The sequence below is a fragment of the Schistocerca piceifrons genome, chromosome 1 (assembly GCF_021461385.2).
Source record: "Schistocerca piceifrons isolate TAMUIC-IGC-003096 chromosome 1, iqSchPice1.1, whole genome shotgun sequence".
Lineage (NCBI taxonomy): Eukaryota > Metazoa > Arthropoda > Insecta > Orthoptera > Acrididae > Schistocerca > Schistocerca piceifrons.
In genome coordinates, this window is record NC_060138.1 from 164,853,714 (window position 1) to 164,872,189 (window position 18,476).

An 18,476-nucleotide genomic window follows, 5' to 3' on the forward strand; every position below is an offset into this window, starting at 1 on the left:
GCTTCTTCGCTCGTCACCACAGGCACCAGATCTCAAATTTATTGTGTCTTTGTGGTTTACTTTGGAGAGGTGTGTGTGTTACCTGACCTTGCCATTATTTTGTAGGGTAATGATATAAGATTCCCTTAAAAACCGTACAGAACCTGCACTTATCCTTTCCGAGACGACTGGAAGATGTTTTGAGTGTCAACGGGCTTCTCACATTGTATTCGGCGTGGTAATGAGCTGTGTTTTTGGTGTTTCTATATATTTGTCCAGCCCCGCATTTCGCCCCTGATTTGTGGCTTACTCTTCAGCAAATGTCACTCTTTCATGCCCATGTGGGCACAAATTACTAGCTACTCTCCTATTGTACGCAGTAACTATCATACTGACTTGTATTTTATAGCCGGCCGCTGTGACCGAGCTGTTCTAGGCGCTTCAGTCCGGAACGGCGCTGCTGCTGCGGTCGCAGGTTCGAATCTTGCCTCGGGCATGGATGTGTGTGATGTCCTTAGGTTAGTTAGGTTTAAGTAGTTCTAAGTCTAGAGGAATGATGACCTCAGATGTTAAGTCCCATAGTGCTTAGAGCCATTTGAACAATTTGTTCAAATGGTTCAAATGGGACTTAACTTCTGAGGTCATCAGCCCCTAGAACCTGAGACCGTGGCAGTCGCGCGGTTCCAGACTGTAGGGCCTAGAACCGCCTAGAACTATTTGTATTTTATACTTAAGCACTCGAACAGTTCCCTGTTATAACACACCCTCTCCGTGAAAAAATACTGAAATATGACCTTTACATGACTGTCTATTACATTTTTCTCAGTGTGCACTAATTTCAACTGCGTTCATTTACACACTGTTACACACGTACACACACACATAACACTGGCAACACAGTAAAAAATCCTTGCATGCAGTAGAGGGAATCTCAAATAGGTATGACCTCCGTTTACGTTTGAAGGTAATTGTGCAGGGTGCGTCAAAAAGGACTTCACAAATGTGGAATGATATAGAAATGTATTGAGATAACTTATAGAATCGGTAGATGTTTAATTTTGTAGAAAAAAAACCTCATGTTCTACATAAAAGCGTGAAGTGTCATTTTGGTTCAATATGGCTACCATCTGTGATGCGGCAAACATTTCACCGATAATCAGTTTCTTTCCACACTCGTTGCCTATATTCGATTTTTCAGGTCGACTAAATTGTTTGGTAGGGGAGAACATACACACGGTCTTTAATGATAACCCAGAGAAAGAAATCCAATGGTGTCAAGTCTGGGGTGCGAGGTGGTTATGGGATTGGCCCTCCACGGACAATCCATCACCTGGGAAGCGATTATCGAGGAAACTTCGAACTTCCGTGAGTAAATGAGGTGGTGCAGTCTTACTGGTAGTAAACCATCCCGTCTCGGTCATCTTCATCGAGCTGTGGATCTAAAAAGTTTTCAAGCATATCCAGACGCACAATACCAGTGACAGTTTTCTCCCTGAAGAACGGGTCGTAGATTTTCAGTTTGCTAAGGGCACAAAATACAATAAGTTTGAGGCTGCACGAACGTGTTCCAGGGCTGAATGTGTATTTTAGCTGCCGGGTATTCAGCAGTTGTGTGTGTTCACCATGACACTGATATGAAATATTGACTTATCGCTGAAGATTATTGTGTTCAGGAATGTCTCGTCGTCCTCAATCCGATGCAACATTTCCGCACATAATTCTCCACGAGAAATCTTATCTGCATCATCAATGTGCTGTGCCATTGTGAATCTGCATGGTTTCACGCATAGACGTCTATGCAGTATTCGCCAAACAGTCTTATGAAATGCCAGTCTCGCGAGACGGACGTCACGTTGACTTTTGTGCAGTGCGGGCAAAGCTCTCCTTAACCTGTTCGACATCATCAACAACATCCGGGCACCTGGTGGTTTATCATGTCACAGTAGTCATTTTAACTGTGCTCTAGCCGGCCGCGGTGGTCTAGCGGTTCTAGGAGCTCAGTCCGGAGCCGCGCGACTGCTACAGTCGCAGGTTCGAATCCTGCCTCGGGCATGAATGTGTGTGATGTCCTTAGGTTAGTTAGGTTTAAGTAGTTCTAGGGGACTGATGACCATAGATGTTAAGTCCCATGGTGCTCAGAGCCATTTTTGAACTGTGCCCTATGCTGGCGCTCCTGATGGCAGAATGGGATACTGATGCATTACGTGAATCAAACTTCCGGTTGTTTGCTACAAAATGACACATCTACCGATCTGTAAGTTATCTCAATCAATTTTTGTGTCATTCCGAAGTTGTAAAGAACTTTTTAACTCACCCTGTATTATTGATTAAATTCTTGGTGACATGGGGTAGCTATTAAATACTTTTATAACCCAACATCTCACTCCTCACTGCGCCACACTAAGATCGAGTGGGGACACTGAAAGCCATTTCCATTTCTTCTGATATTATATTTATGAATGTTCTTGTTGTCTGTGATCTGCGACAGAACAAATTCATAAGGAAATAAATATTAAAATATCTGATTTCCTAAATTGGACCCGCATATTATCATTGTTACATGCTTATGTGCATCAAACACTTACTTTGTCGATGAAGAGATGTCCCATAATATGATGCCATACGACAAAAATGGCTCTGAGCACTATGGGACATCTGAGGTCATCAGTCCCATAGAACTTAGAACTACTTAAATCTAACTAACCTAAGGACATCACACACATCCATGCCCAAGGCAGGATTCGAACCTGCGACGGTAGCGGTCGCGCGGTTCCAGACTGAAGCGCCTAGAACCGCTCGGCCACTGCGGTCGGCTGCCATACGACAGTGGTGAATGAAAATAAGAAGCCAACTTTCCGACATTTTTTGCTCGAAAATCGGATATCATCTATAACACATGCGAAAAATTGCAGAACTTGAACGTTTAAGAAGAGTTGTAACATGTGACCCCTATTTCAGGTTCTTACTAATATAAACATTTATACACTCCTGGCAATTGAAATAAGAACACCGTGAATTCAATGTCCCAGGAAGGGGAAACTTTATTGACACATTCCTGGGGTCAGATACATCACATGATCACACTGACAGAACCACAGGCACATAGACACAGGCAACAGAGCATGCACAATGTCGGCACTAGTACAGTGTATATCCACCTTTCGCAGCAATGCAGGCTGCTATTCTCCCATGGAGACGATCGTAGAGATGCTGGATGTAGTCCTGTGGAACGGCTTGCCATGCCATTTCCACCTGGCGCCTCAGTTGGACCAGCGTTCGTGCTGGACGTGCAGACCGCGTGAGACGACGCTTCATCCAGTCCCAAACATGCTCAATGGGGGACAGATCCGGAGATCTTGCTGGCCAGGGTAGTTGACTTACACCTTCTAGAGCACGTTGGGTGGCACGGGATACATGCGGACGTGCATTGTCCTGTTGGAACAGCAAGTTCCCTTGCCGGTCTAGGAATGGTAGAACGATGGGTTCGATGACGGTTTGGATGTACCGTGCACTATTCAGTGTCCCCTCGACGATCACCAGTGGTGTACGGCCAGTGTAGGAGATCGCTCCCCACACCATGATGCCGGGTGTTGGCCCTGTGTGCTTCGGTCGTATGCAGTCCTGATTGTGGCGCTCACCTGCACGGCGCCAAACACGCATACGACCATCATTGGCACCAAGGCAGAAGCGACTCTCATCGCTGAAGACGACACGTCTCCATTCGTCCCTCCATTCACGCCTGTCGCGACACCACTGGAGGCGGGCTGCACGATGTTGGGGCGTGAGCGGAAGACGGCTTAACGGTGTGCGGGACCGTAGCCCAGCTTCATGGAGACGGTTGCGAATGGTCCTCGCCGATACCCCAGGAGCAACAGTGTCCCTAATTTGCTGGGAAGTGGCGGTGCGGTCCCCTACGGCACTGCGTAGGATCCTACGGTCTTGGCGTGCATCCGTGCGTCGCTGCGGTCCGGTCCCAGGTCAACGGGCACGTGCACCTTCCGCCGACCACTGGCGACAACATCGATGTACTGTGGAGACCTCACGCCCCACGTGTTGAGCATTTCGGCGGTACGTCCACCCGGCCTCCCGCATGCCCACTATACGCCCTCGCTCAAAGTCCGTCAACTGCACATACGGTTCACGTCCACGCTGTCGCGGCATGCTACCAGTGTTAAAGACTGCGATGGAGCTCCGTATGCCACGGCAAACTGGCTGACACTGACGGCGGCGGTGCACAAATGCTGCGCAGCTAGCGCCATTCGACGGCCAACACCGCGGTTCCTGGTGTGTCCGCTGTGCCGTGCTTGTGATCATTGCTTGTACAGCCCTCTCGCAGTGTCCGGAGCAAGTATGGTGGGTCTGACACACCGGTGTCAATGTGTTCTTTTTTCTATTTCCAGGAGTGTACATTTAGAATGTTGCCTTTTATTCGCAGATTTACCATCTTGCGCTATTTCTAATGCTGCGGTCAACCCTTGTGGGGTACAGGATTGCAGCTACTATATTTTATACTATGCAAGTTTTGATTGAGGCGTCAATAGACGCGACATATGATCTCAACATATCTCTACGTATTGAGGACAATCTGAACGGGAATTACTACATTAGAAAGTTTGCAGATAACGAGTCAATGCCTCTCCTTCAAGGATGTCACATATCATATTTTAGGAAGACAATGTCCCATATGAAGTGGGGAGAACTGTACAAGCTCTTGTAAGAGTGACGTATACCCTTAATTTACAGCCCTGTTTATTCATGTGACACATCGGCAATTAACGTATCTAGGGTGTGATTGGTCAGCAACATTGCTTATCGAGACTCCAGTTTATCTATCCCTAATATTCCTGCTTGCGATGGTCTGGATCTCGCTACTGCCATGTGAATATGGAATCGATGAGCTCAGGACGGTCATACTCAACCTTACACGGGCCGAAAGACTAGCGTCTGAGAGAGCAGATACCGTTTGTTCGGAACTGCAGCATCGTACAACCATGTCGCAAACCTAGAGTCAGGGAAATGATTTTTTTTTTGTAGCAAGACTAGCATTCACATTAATAGTATGATGTCTGGAGCAGCACTTTCCGTTGATGCGGCAGCAGTGGCAAGTGTGCTGACAGTGGTGTGCCTATCTACAGCACTGTACACAGCAGTGGCATCACATTATCTTTTCAGAGCTACAGTTCTGCACACAGCATCATGACGGACGTGTCCATGTGAGGAAATCCTGAGGATAACGAGTGATAGAATTTGTCAAAGTCACAGGGGTCTAGCTCATAATGTGATGATACTAGGTGCCACTGTGTACACAATAGTCACCTCTGGTTCAAATAGCCACTAATTTTGACAGCAGACATTACATTTTCGACCGGTGGCTTTGCACTGTGCTCAAGGTCTCCATGAAGTTATCTTTTAACAAGATAACAGAAGACCACATATTGTCCTTCAGTAGTAGTGCAGGATGGGTTCTGGGACAAAGGGCTCATTCTTCCCCTTACACTGAGATGACAAAAGTCATGGGATACCTGCTAATACTGTGTTGGACCTGCTTTTGCATGATGCAGTGCCACAACTTGGTGTGTCATTGACCCAACAAGTCCTTGTAAATCCACTGCAGAAACAAAGACATGCTGTTTCTATAACCGTCCATAATTGCGAAAGTGTTGCCTGTGCAGGACGTTGTGCACAAACTACCTCTCAATTGTGTCCCATGAATGTTCGATGGGATTCATGTTGGGCCATCTGGTGGCCAAATCATTCACTCAGATTGTCCAGAATGACTCTATGCTGTTGCCAATGTGACGGTCGAGAATTGTTGCTAAATTCATGAAAAAGCAGAGGAAAGCACATGTAACTTCCCTCATTTTGCATGTGCATTGTGTCCCATGAATGTTCGATGGGATTCATGTTGGCCCATCTGGTGGCCAAATCATTCACTCAGATTGTCCAGAATGACTCTATGCTGTTGCCAATGTGACGGTCGAGAATTGTTGCTAAATTCATGAAAAAGCAGAGGAAAGCACATGTAACTTCTGTCATTTTGCATGTGAGGCGCACATTTTTAAACACGAAGCTGGTACTATGCTGAAGCAGTGGTCTTCCCGATTGGTCAGCCTTATGCGCTAAGAGCACTGTCTAGAAAGACACTGGCTGAACCAAATTTTTAGAGCGAATGCATAAGACTCTCCCACGCTGGCCATATGATGCCGTGGTGTCTAGCTCTTTGATTTCCGCACAGAAGGGCGAAAATGCACTCAATTATTCTCTGGTAATGTAGGGCAGCTGCAGCATTCAAAAACTGTAGAGAGTGCAGGAAACAGCCCGGCTTTCAAAATCCACAGAGCAGGTCGCTACCCGACTTCTGCGAAAACTGCCCCTGTCCCCAAAGGAGCCACTCTTTACCTAACGCGATTCACAGACTGCGTTCTGCGAACAAAACGGGCCATATTAAACCGTCGGCACAACGATCGTGCATTCGAACGTTGAGCGCGCCGCGTTTCTGAAGTCACAGCGTGGTTCAAATGGCTCTGAGCACCATGGGACTTAACTGCTACGGTCATCAGTCCCCTAGAACTTAGAACTACTTAAACCTAAGGACATTGCACACATCCATGCCCGAGGCAGGATTCGAACCTGCGACCGTAGCGGTCGCACGGTTCCAGACTGTAGCGCCTAGAACCGCTCGACCACTCCGGCCATCTCACAGCGTGGAAAAAGTACGTTGAGGAGTCTTTGTGAACGTGCAAAGCAATATCTTAACATTGCAGATATTCTGAGCGTGCGTTTTAACATTGAACAATGAGATGGAAGAACACCACCTACGTCACATGCACGCCGTCTCTTTTCAGCACAGATTCGAAAGCCGTCAGATTGCCTTCCAGTTGAAGCCCAGGTGTATGGATGCCGTTTCTAAGCGTCAGAAAATTGAAGGCCTCTCGAAAACTCTTCGTTAACTGTATGATTTGTTGTAATGAAATGACGAAAACCGTCATATTGGTGGTTAAAGAATTATTGAAACTTGTGTGTTATAGAAGAATGCTGTTTCAAGGCAAAGGCACAATGAGGACCCATAAAAATGCAATGTTCCTGATACAGTTTGTTACCATTAAATCTGTGTTAATGAGATATCTACAATTAAAGCTTTTTTTAGACAGTAAGATGCAAAGTATGATCATTGAACAGCCATAACGCCGGTGGAGCCCGCTGCGATCGCCTATACCACGTTGAGAACACCTACCATGTGCTCAAGTCGAGTCATTTCTGAGCGTTCAGCAGCATGCTGAACGAACTTGGCACGCTCAACGTTGTCGTTCGACAGCAGGGAACGTGTGCCGACCGCTGTAAAGTCTCATTTCCAGCGCCGCAGCACGGGGGACGCAAGGCTGCCTCTGCAAGCACACAGCTCCAATACTCTCACTAAAACAACCACGAAGTAAAGGCGTAAAATGAATTAACAGCGCATAGCGATTTGTGACAGTAAAGTAGCAGCCTGTAGGAAAGAAAAAGGTTCCCTGAATGCTGCGACACCTGGTCTTCCAATTTAGATACTTACTGCAATTTATGGTGCGGTTATTTATTTTTTGGGGATAACGGACTGTTATCAAGAACTGTGAGGATCTCTTTCGAGGAAATGTTCACTGATAAGCTTTCACTTTGATACAAGGATCACCTGTGATTTCTCACTGTTCTGTTTGAGATCCACGATTCGCACATCGAGATACCGAACGAAGATGCCTAAGATGGCTGACATATAAAAACAGCTGGATATCATTGGTTTGCGATATTTACAAGAATGTAACTCAGCTGAACGAGCACTGATATATTGCGAAAAAAGCAGCAGACCAAGGACAGAGTCAAAGAGGACTTGTAACCTTCCCCTTCCAAATCGGTCTTCTGGGTTGTTGTATAATTAACCGGAATCGCATATGCCTAGTGAAATTTTAGTGAGTAAGGCTATCGTTGTCGAAGGAATATAATACTGGTTCATCATCATTAGTTTTCTGCTATATTAGCGGGTCCTTTGCCTCTCCATTTTCTGCGAGCCATTGCTGTCTTCTTAAGGCTGCTGTATGTTGTACCGTCCATCATGTCATCCAGATTCTGAAATCTCTTCCCTCCTCGCTTCCTTTTCCCTTCTACATAACCTTCTAAGACTGTTTTTATCAGTCCGTCATTCTTTCTTAATATATGCCCAATCCAATTTCTTTTTCTTTTTTTTTATTACATCTAATAACTGTCTTCTCTCTCCCACTCTTCTCAGTACTTCATTTTTTTATTCTGTCCATCCAACGTATTCATTCCATCATCCAACATGTCCACATCTCAAAATCCTCCAGCCTTTCTCTGTCTTTCTTCTTCAAACTCTATGTTTCAGCGCCACACAAATGAACACCCCATACAAGGCATTTTATGAGTCTCTTCCTGAGTTCTCTGTCCAGACCGCCGCAGAAAAAACTCCTTTCCTTATAAAATGCCTGTTTTGCCATTGCTATCCTTGTTTTAATTTCAAAATGGTTCAAATGGCTCTAAACACTATGGGACTTAACATCTGAGGTCATCAGTCCCATAGACTTAGAGCTACCTAAACCTAACTAACCTAAGGACATCACACACATCCATGCCCGACGCAGGATTCGAACCTGCGACAGTAGCAGCAGCGCGGTTCCAGACTGAAGCGCCTAGAACCGCTCGGTCACAGCGGCCGGCTTGTTTAAATTTCTGTAGTGCGCTTCCAGTCGGTGTCTATCCTGCTTCCAAGATACTTAAAATTTTGAACCTGTTCTAATATTTCTCCATTCAGTATAATTTTTATTTCTTTATTTACTCCTAGTGCGAATACTTTTGTTTTCTTTGTGTTAATTTTCATTCCATAATTTTTTCCGTTAGCGGTAATTGTGTCCACCAAATCCTGTTATTTATTCTCCTCTGTGGCTAGGAGGACCATGTCATCAGCAAACTCAAACATCCTACGCTTCTTCCTCCAATATCTACTCCTTTGCCACCTAATGAGCAGTTTCCAAGTAGAGGTTGAAAATGGTAGGTGATAGACACAATCCTTGTCTTACTCCTTTTCCTAGTCCGCTCCAGTTTGTACTTTTTCCTCTCATTTTAACTGAGGCTTTTTGATTAAGATGAGTTTACCCAGTTAGTAGGAGGAAAATGTGCAGTAGACCGTTGTGAAGGAAGAAGCTATTCTAAATCTAATCTAAATACCGATAATTTTGCAATAGTGGAATGTAGTGCAATCGCTTACGAAACACACAGGGGGGGAAAAGGGTACAACGTAATATTTAATACAAAAAATGCTAATTAGCAAAAAAGTTAAACGGTCGCCAGCCCACTAGCGCAATGAATATCCAAAATCCTAAGAAACTTAATGGTAAAGAAAATTAAGCAAATAATCACTAGCTTGGCAACAGAAGGTTGTTAGGCTTTTCTACAACACAACAGTTCGCGGGAAAATAAATGAATTAGAAAGCACTGAATTTGCAGTTACTTAATCTGAAATACTATTGCATTAACTTAATCTGAAATACTAAATTTTGAAAGTAAAGTTACCAGGAATTACTGGTTAAATAAATTCTGGCTTCATTTAAACTTAGTTACATAAAAAAATAACTTTAAGGAACCTCAATGTAACGTAGTGCAAAATTTATAAAAAGGCAAGAAATTTACTTTTCATTATTGAAAGACCTTAAGCAAATGAGCAACTGATTTTACTTTTAAAATAACAACAATAAAATACATACCAACCCAGGAGAAGTCACTTCCAAAGCTAAATACAGAACAAATGAAATTGCGCATTCTTAATTTGTGATGTATCTTTAGTTATTCGTTTTGCCAGGGAAATATTACGTTACTTTTTGCAAATCTGTTAAGCCTCTGTTACGCAACACAAGAACGAAGTTACTGAGGAAGCAAAATTTAGATTGAAGCTGGTCATTAGCAAACAAACAAAACTGGCAGTAAATAGTTAATCAATGTCCATATTTTTACGACAGTTGGTGATTGCATAGAAAGGACAGGGACTCTGCTTGGTAATAATGTATGAGGGCAATGGTAACACAGGTGCCCTACAAGTTTTAACTATTGCAGTTTATTTGTTCAAGGAAGTAAGTCAAGTTTGTGGAATAAATGCCACTGGATAATGCCTGTACAATATTAGTTGTACTCTGTCTTTTAACGGTCATGCGATGTTGTTGCTGCGCGGACGACGAAGAATTTTGGATTGTGCAGAAGATATTTTATCCGCATTTTCGGTGTTACAGATTCCTCGCACCACATGCCCCCATTACTTCTTTGTTCCACAGACGACTCGCTTATAGTCGTTTCTCAGATAGCTGTCGAACCATGTGAGTGTACTGCATGAGAAACTGAATAGTTGCATTTTAAGAGCTAAGATATCGATTCCAATGTTATCAAATACGAGGCCTAGCCAGAAAGTTCAATTTTCACTTCGAAAGAAATCGAGCTGCGTCCGTGAAAGTTTCTAATTATTAGTCCCTCTCTACACACCCATCCTTCGATGCTACACTTTTTTTGCGAACAATTGATGACTTAAATTTTCTGCAGAGCGAGATTTTAAATGTGGATCTATGTTTTGTGTCTCCCACCACGATATCAAGCTCGTATTGAGACGTGAGTGAGAACAAGGCTGGAAGGTAGTGCGAACCAAAACAATAAAAGCTGTCCAGTAGACATGAACTTAAAGTTCGTACCTTAAGGGCTATGAGTACTTGTGCGGTTCCCTTAAGGTATGCACTTTACGTTCATGTTTACTGGACAGCTTTTTTTTCTAGTTTTGGTCAATGTTACCACTCTCAAAATATGGAAAGTAAAGAACTTACACTAGAAGAAGTCCATATCAGAGGTACCAGAACGACTTTCGGTTACAACATACGTTTCCAGACCACGATCCCTGACCTCAAACTGATACATTTACTCTTACCATCATCGGGAAAGTTTGTAAAAGCGACACGGTATCACACTGTATGTTTATATGCATACATGTTCAAATGGTTATTAACCCCAGAACGTTAAAGGGGGAAGGTGTTGTACGTTACTAAACAATCTTACATTTTACTACTCCATATTTTATTCAAAGGAAATCATAATTTACAGTTTATGCACTAGTTAATTACAGTTATAAGGTTTCGAATGGTATATCACACACAACTAAGTACTAAATGCCCTGTTTTACACCTTATACCGACAATACCAGATTGGCGGGAACCGTGAACTGGTACGAACTGCAATCGTAAAGTTACGAGAGTTTAGTAATTTAGGATTAAATTAAAAACATATGTATGCCCCAACCGCGATTATTATATTTCTAAACACAATTATACTATACTGGGGCTGGTAAATGATGCAAAAGGAGAAATATGGGAGCAGTTGACATGGAAAGAGAGCTACCCGAGAACTGAATAAAATGCTACGGTGAACACGACTGAAACGTAATAGAAAGATCATCTACAGTATTTCAAAGTTCATCTGATGATGCAGTTCACATTAAATGTCATTGTCGCCAGTCTAGCGGTACATGAAGGTACAACTGAAAGAAGAAAACTCATCCATAACCGAGTTCTGTGTTTCCAAACCATCCAAATATGGTGTATTTCACCTAATATTAATTTCAGGAAAATCAAAGTAGATCTGTCAAGTTCATTTTACAGAAATAGTATTAGGTAATTACAGATGCAATTAGGAAAGGGCGAGTGCAATTTTATGTTAATTTACGCAGGAGGTACAGCGACAATCTCAGAAAGAAAATTCTGAATTTTGCTTTATCCATGAACAGCCGAAATAATGGCTAACAGAAATTCACGAAGAGGTAAAATAAATTGGCAGTGGCATACATGAATATATCTTTCAAGACAGAATACAACTTCCGACTGTCATTAACGATCACACAATTTTCCGAGAAAGCGCCCTCGAGAAGTTACTGATAAGTGAGTGGACAGACGGAAGTAAGCAGAAAAACAGCGGAGGGGGGGGGGGGATAGGGGGGGGGGCTAGGGGGAATCAAAAGTATTATGCAAGATTTTTCTTCCACATGTCAGCTTAACATAATTGTGGGACTTTTTACAGAATATTATTCACTTTTATTTCGTTATGCCAGATAACTTTCCATAAATGGCTGAATAACCGAAGATAAATCATCTAACACTCTTATACTTTCATCTTCAAAAAGTTGTACAGCATACAGCGAGTTACTTTTGCGCTAATGTCGCGAGGTCGGTATTTCTGCCAGTGTTCCGTCTATATGAGACACGCCGCCCTGAAATAGTGACCGCTTTTTATAGGCTGCTCCTAGACTGGAATCGCCCCAGGCGTCTGCCGCTAACTTCTCCAGCGCACAAAAATGGCGACTAACGTAAGTTTATTCCCTTATGGTACGTTTAGCTCTCTGCGTTCATATGTTTACAAATCTGGGTTTCCGTTAATCGATTTCCCAGTACCGGTTCCGTTTGGTCATGTTAACGTGATTTTAGTTTCCACAATCGATATTCGCTCCATATAAACGCTGTAGCCTACTGCATTTGAGTCGTGCTTGGATTTTCATATTCCTGCTTGCTTTCTAAAATGTTGGGTAATGTGAACGTAGTGATCTCGTGTGAAGGCAGATAAGTTATGTATTGACCAGTAACTCATTAATTTGCTTTATTTAACTGAAGAGAAGCGTATGCTATTTTTATTGGATATTATGGATACACACATCCTGACATATTTGCTGAATCAGGAAAATGGAAACGCTTGGTAAAAACTCGCATGGTGTACCATCCTTTCTCCCTTTTTTTTGCTATCATATGTTTGAACGCTCGTAGTATTTTTTTTATTTGTCTCATACATATTATATTTTTATGTACAATGGTCTCTCTGACTTACGACTTGGAATGGCATGATAATAAGACTTTGATGGTTCTCTGTGAATATGGTTCTAGGAACCGAAGATTCTTTTGTGCTATTAAAATACAGAAGACACAGAATAACGTTTCCAATTACCTTAATATTTTTATTTTTCTTGGTTCATAACAGTATTACGAGTGTATTCTTGCCTTTAAATACATTTCTTCTCTTACAATAACGTTAAGTACGCCCAAGCGTTCGTATCCATTGTTGTAACTGCGAATATTTGAAAATTGCGGATCAGCTAACAACAAGTGTCGTATTGCTTTCATGGTGACCTAGATCCAACTTCTCTGGTATTATCTCCGCCTTCGAAAAGAAGAAGACTACAGAATGCACAGAGAAAAACGCGAATCTTTGTCTATTTCGTAGTAGATGGAAAATCTAAGCATGTACACTCTATCTTGAATAGTTGGCCAATTTGTAGTCTACTATACCCACTTACTCTAAAAGAGGCAAAAACTCTCGTACACAACCTTGGCTGGTGACAAAACATTCATTAAATCTGCACGCAGCAATAGGTACGTACCTTTGCTGATATGGAAGTTTTGTAGGCATCCAAAATCTCCAAAATGTTGAAGTACAATATCTTCCAGCTGTGATCAGTTGGCAATTTTTTCTGCAATGCGCGTCATCTAGGTGAGTGTAGTAAAACCGTTCCGCACGAATTAATTGACTTGGATATGATTTTTGAACATCTCTTTTTGAAGTCCCTACCTTCTCTGCCTTGCGAGTTTACTGACATCCATAAGGTATCGTACTCTCTCTTTCCTAAAAAGAATACAAAATTTCTGGTTTCCTGACCAGATATACGTCTCAAAAATAATCTTGGTTATTACTGCACAGCTCTGTCCATAACCATGGAACAAAATATTGACTGAACTTACATTTATCAAAGAAGTAGGAACATGAAACTCAAAACAATATTTTTCAGTAAGGAATAAGATAATACAATAACATAACGAAGGAGATGACAGAGATTACTACAACGAGAAAAAACCTTGCTAAGCAATACATTCTATATACTGAGGAATTACTTAGATGACAAAGTGAAGGGATTTGGCTAAAAAGTTATAATAGTAAATAATAATAACAAAAATAATAAGACCTGTCATTTCACACAACACGTTTCATTCAAATGATTTTTCTCTTTTCTGGAAAACCTTACTCCGAAGCCTCTGCAGTGGATAATCGTACTGACCTCAACATTTCACTCTTTATGGAGGGTCGCTGACTCAATTTTTCAGATAAACAAATTGAAATTACGCAAAACGAAAATCAAACATCTTCCAATGGTGCTGATGTCAGCAGATAGTGTTGCGTAGTATTACATTATGAAGTAATGTGTGTATAGTGTATATAATGTGTGCGGTGACCGGTAGTGAGAAATGAATCAGCAATATAACGGAACTATTTATATTATTAACTAACTTCTTTGCAAAATGTTAGTGGTAATGAGGCCGCGCATTTTAAACAGACTGACCCTGATTTAGATTTTCCGTGGTGTCCCTAAATTATTCCATTGCCTGTAAATGTGAATTATGATCTTTTTTTCAGTCTCAAACTGTAATACCATGATATGTCTAATGTTCTTGAAAATGTAATCCATAGATGAGTAAAACCACTACTATACAGGTTCCAGAAGATGTACCTGATGCGACTGTTATTTCACTGTTTTATTGCAAATCGAAAGACGATTAAACTGTTGGAAGTCCTGCTTTGCGTGATGAAACGAGAAGTTACAGGTTCCAATAAACTTTTGTCACAACCCCTCCAGGAATATACGGACGCGAGGCTTATTTTTCCATTTAGAGGACTGGGCTAGCGGTACGAAAGACTCTTCGTTTTTAACTCGCGGATTGATGTCCTGCAAGTTTCAGTGCAGAATGGTGGAATTAGGTGCTTGTAATTTACCTGCAATAGGATTTGTATCAGTGCAGCAAAGAGCTGAAAGATAGGTGCATGTTATTTACGCAGACATCGCAAAGGAGGTCACTGTTGTAGTTCCGGAGTGCGACTAGGCGGCAAAGTTTCTCCCTCCCAGCTGGTGGAATGGGTGGAGGGGAAACAGGCGCCTGAATCGCTGCAGACAGGAGGGGGCACGAACCGACACACACACAACACACACACACACACACACAGCAGTCTGTTCCGTGCGCTATTTCTGCCCCAGTCCTTCCACGCCAGCTGCGACGACGTCACGTGTCCGTCGCTGCTCCACGGACACGTGTAGCCGTGCGCCACCGGTTTCACGAGACCACTTCCACCGCGCACGGTAAGAACAGAACTCTGTTACGATTTCCTACACTTGCTGCGAAATGCAGTACTCCAAATAGCTTATAGTGTGTGTCCGTATTTGCGGCGTAAGCGTAGCTGCCCGCTCAGTGGCGCTCTTCCCGACAGTGTTTTGTTTTTGCTTAGGTGACGATAGCGCAGTCTATCGCAAACTGGCCGAACGGGCGCTACTTAAAAAATATGAAAGTGCGATATTACCCAGTGTAGTTCCTGTAGCAGTATAAAATTTCCAGACATGTGTAGATTTCCAAACAGTTATGTGCCGCGGAATATTTAATTTAAACACTTCTTAATACTGGTGTGCGTCAACAGAAGGAAATAACAGAAGACGAAGCAACTAAGGGCATTATATCAAGTTGATCAAAACATAAAAATCTATCAATAATATGTGATATATGAAATAAACTTTGGAAGCAAAAAAGAAACAAACAGTTGTATGGAAAATATACAGTAACCTGTAAACTTTAATAATACGCCTTTAAGTATTAACCTGCCAGAAGTGCCTCAATATGAGCTTTCGGAAGTCAAAGATGAAGTAAAATTGTTGCCATCGTAACTGGAAAAGTCCGAAATTATGAAAATTTAAGATAAAAACAATAAGACACAAAAGTGAATAATAAATGAATGTATAAAGCATTAGGAAAACCATAAAAATTAAACAGAAATAATAAAGGAAAAATGGAAACTAAAATTTAGAACGTAAACTTTGTTACAGATGAAGGCTACATATTTTAGTAAACGTAATATGTGTATTGTACACAGGCTCCCGTAAACAATGGCAATAATTTCATAATTAATACTTCAATTAAATGCAACCAAGTAAGCAACACACAAGATAGTATGAAATATACAGGGACAACAACACCAGTCTTAACAATTATGCTTGGACTTCCGACGTGCTACAGGTAAATATGTAAAATGACTGTATTAATTTGATATACCACATATACGAAGTGTAGTTAAATCAAGCAACAATAAAATGTTACATACAGCGTGGTGTAATGCGCTTAGTGATGATATCTGTGAGCGCCACAGGAAGCGAATGCCTTTTTTTTTTTTAATTTTTCTTTCATCTCTACGGGATTTAGCGCGGGAGCTCTATCTGACTACTGTGTATGAAGAATAATGTACTACAGGACGAGCCCTGTGAGATCGAGTGTTATGTTTCATCGACGTGGGACGATCACGAAACGTCATCCCTACAGACCGGCGCCTTAAAGAGTTCCACGCAGTTTTATTCGCCTACACATCTACAGTGTCCGTATTGCTTTCACGTATGTCTGTTATATGATAATGGATTTTCCTTCTGCCAGATCTACTCTCATTTTGCTAACTAAACCAGGGCACATCCGTGGAAATCACTGACTCTCCATCGCTTGCAAAACAGTGCAAATATTGGTGTATCTTATTAAAAACGCTATCTCCTGTAACGAGTTATTATTATTATCGTTAACGTTATCGTATGCATCAATTACAGCAACAAAATTGTTTTATATATTTAATCAAAGAGCTACACATGTGTAACTATTTACACATGATAAACATACTAGGGCTCTGACTAAACACAAATGTCAGAAGACTGAGTTCGACCAAGTGCCTCGTCGGATGCTGTAGATACACTCTTGATGGCACCAAAGGAACACCTTTCCCGGCATTCGTGTACACTGTGGTTCGTTGTTTAAATACCACCACAATCACACGTACTGAGAAGTCCCACTTGTGCATATTGTGTTTGTTCATATCTTCTCCACCCCGGGATCTGTTAAACTGTGCCCACAGGCCCTGTCTTCGGCTGTTGGGTTGTTAATAAGTTCGTGGTTCTGGGTTTTCGTGGTTTGCCACTCACTTACCATTCAGCCTGCCGACTGAACGCAGTGAAGAGCGTTTGATAGACTCCTTCACAGGCTGGTCTTCCGTATTTGAAACGTTTGCTAGACGCGAGAGTAAATCTTCGTGAAGAGGGATTGATTCATTTTTAGAAACTTGCTGGGAAATGTTGTACAAAGCCGCCTTTCGATAGAATTGGTAGCAAGCATGTAGGTTTAAATCTGACTGGCCACAAGTGGTTTCCATAGCTGCGTTCAAATAAATGTCAGCTGGTGTGTAATATTCTGCTGCAGAATATATCAGCGCGAGTTATGCTCCGGACAGAACTGATGTATTTGCATCCATGTACTACTTCTTAGCTCACCAGGTTCACTGTGTTTGTATATTCTTAACTGACAAGTGAACATTCCCATGTCTAAATAATTAAGGTGTTTTAGTTGTATTACTAGGTAAAACAGGACCGTTGTACGAGTATATCGTCAGGTTGAAACTGAGGAGATAAAATCAGCATGTGGTCCGTCCTATGATTATTGGGTTCTGGTAGGATTTATTGTTAGTGACCAAGATTACACCAGAACGTAAAATTGTTAAAATGGAGTTGAAGGGATATTTGGATATACTGGAGAGTGGGAATGTAAGGAAAGCAGTAGCTGAAGTTGTAGAATAGGCAGCTTTGAAAAAGACTTTAATAGTGGGATCAGGACGGATCCTTGGGGCACAGCTGCTGTTGGAAGATGTGGAACTGGGTATGGCTGACATTAATATATGAAGAGCAATCACATAGAAAGAGGACCACTGGGTGGAGACAACCGATAAGAAAGGCATAGATTTGAGGTTAACTGTTTCTCGCTTCAACCTGCCAGGTGTCATAAACCCGATAGGTACCAAGCTATATACTGTCTAGTTCAGATCCTCGACTTATATTTGGACAGATCGTAGTCTTTCGATCCCCAGGTTATATTTTGATTGACTTCTATAATTTTTTATACAAAAACCGAGGTGTTTCTCCAGACTGGCCGTCATTGATGAATTGAGATAGTGCTCCACCTTTAACTATCTCGATGTTGACGAGGCGTTAAATTGTATCCTTCCTTCTACCGTGTTTAATGATTCGGATCATGGCGTCAATGACACCGTGATGTTGTTTTGACAACTGCTCTTAACTGTACTTAAGAGATCAGAATTTCAGAAACTAAATTGTAGTCGGGATAGAGGAAACGTTGTCCAAGTCACTGGAATAACATTGTCATAAGGCTCACTACATAAGATCGAGACCTATTTATAATATTATTATTAAATATTCAGTTCTCCCATTGCCATGCAATCAGTGAAGCATTGCAGCTGCATACTCTGAAACGAGAGGCGAAGTGCTTGTAAGACGGGGATAATGCAACATCGCGTTTTTTCGTCGCTCTTATTTGCTACTTACAGATATTACTCGCTTAGCACTACTATTGTGCTTAATAATG

The 18,476-nt window shown here is 42.0% G+C and overlaps 2 protein-coding genes across 3 annotated transcripts in view; one reads left to right on the forward strand and one right to left on the reverse strand.

Annotated features, from left to right (window-relative positions):
* Positions 1-13,442, reverse strand: part of LOC124785264 (beta-1,4-galactosyltransferase 7-like) — a 40,254-nt gene extending 26,812 nt beyond the window's left edge. Inside the window, exon 1 of the mRNA XM_047254166.1 lies at positions 13,415-13,442. The gene's annotated coding sequence lies outside the window, so the exon portion shown is untranslated. The remainder of the gene's footprint in view (positions 1-13,414) is intronic.
* LOC124785202 (organic cation transporter protein-like) overlaps positions 1-18,476 on the forward strand; it is a 332,709-nt gene that overhangs the window by 203,362 nt on the left and 110,871 nt on the right. The window contains exon 1 of one of the 2 annotated variants that reach the window (XM_047254160.1): positions 15,033-15,160. The exons of the other annotated variant lie outside the window; for it this stretch is intronic. The gene's annotated coding sequence lies outside the window, so the exon portion shown is untranslated. Of the gene's footprint in view, positions 1-15,032; positions 15,161-18,476 lie in introns of those variants that run through there. 2 annotated transcript variants of the gene reach the window in all.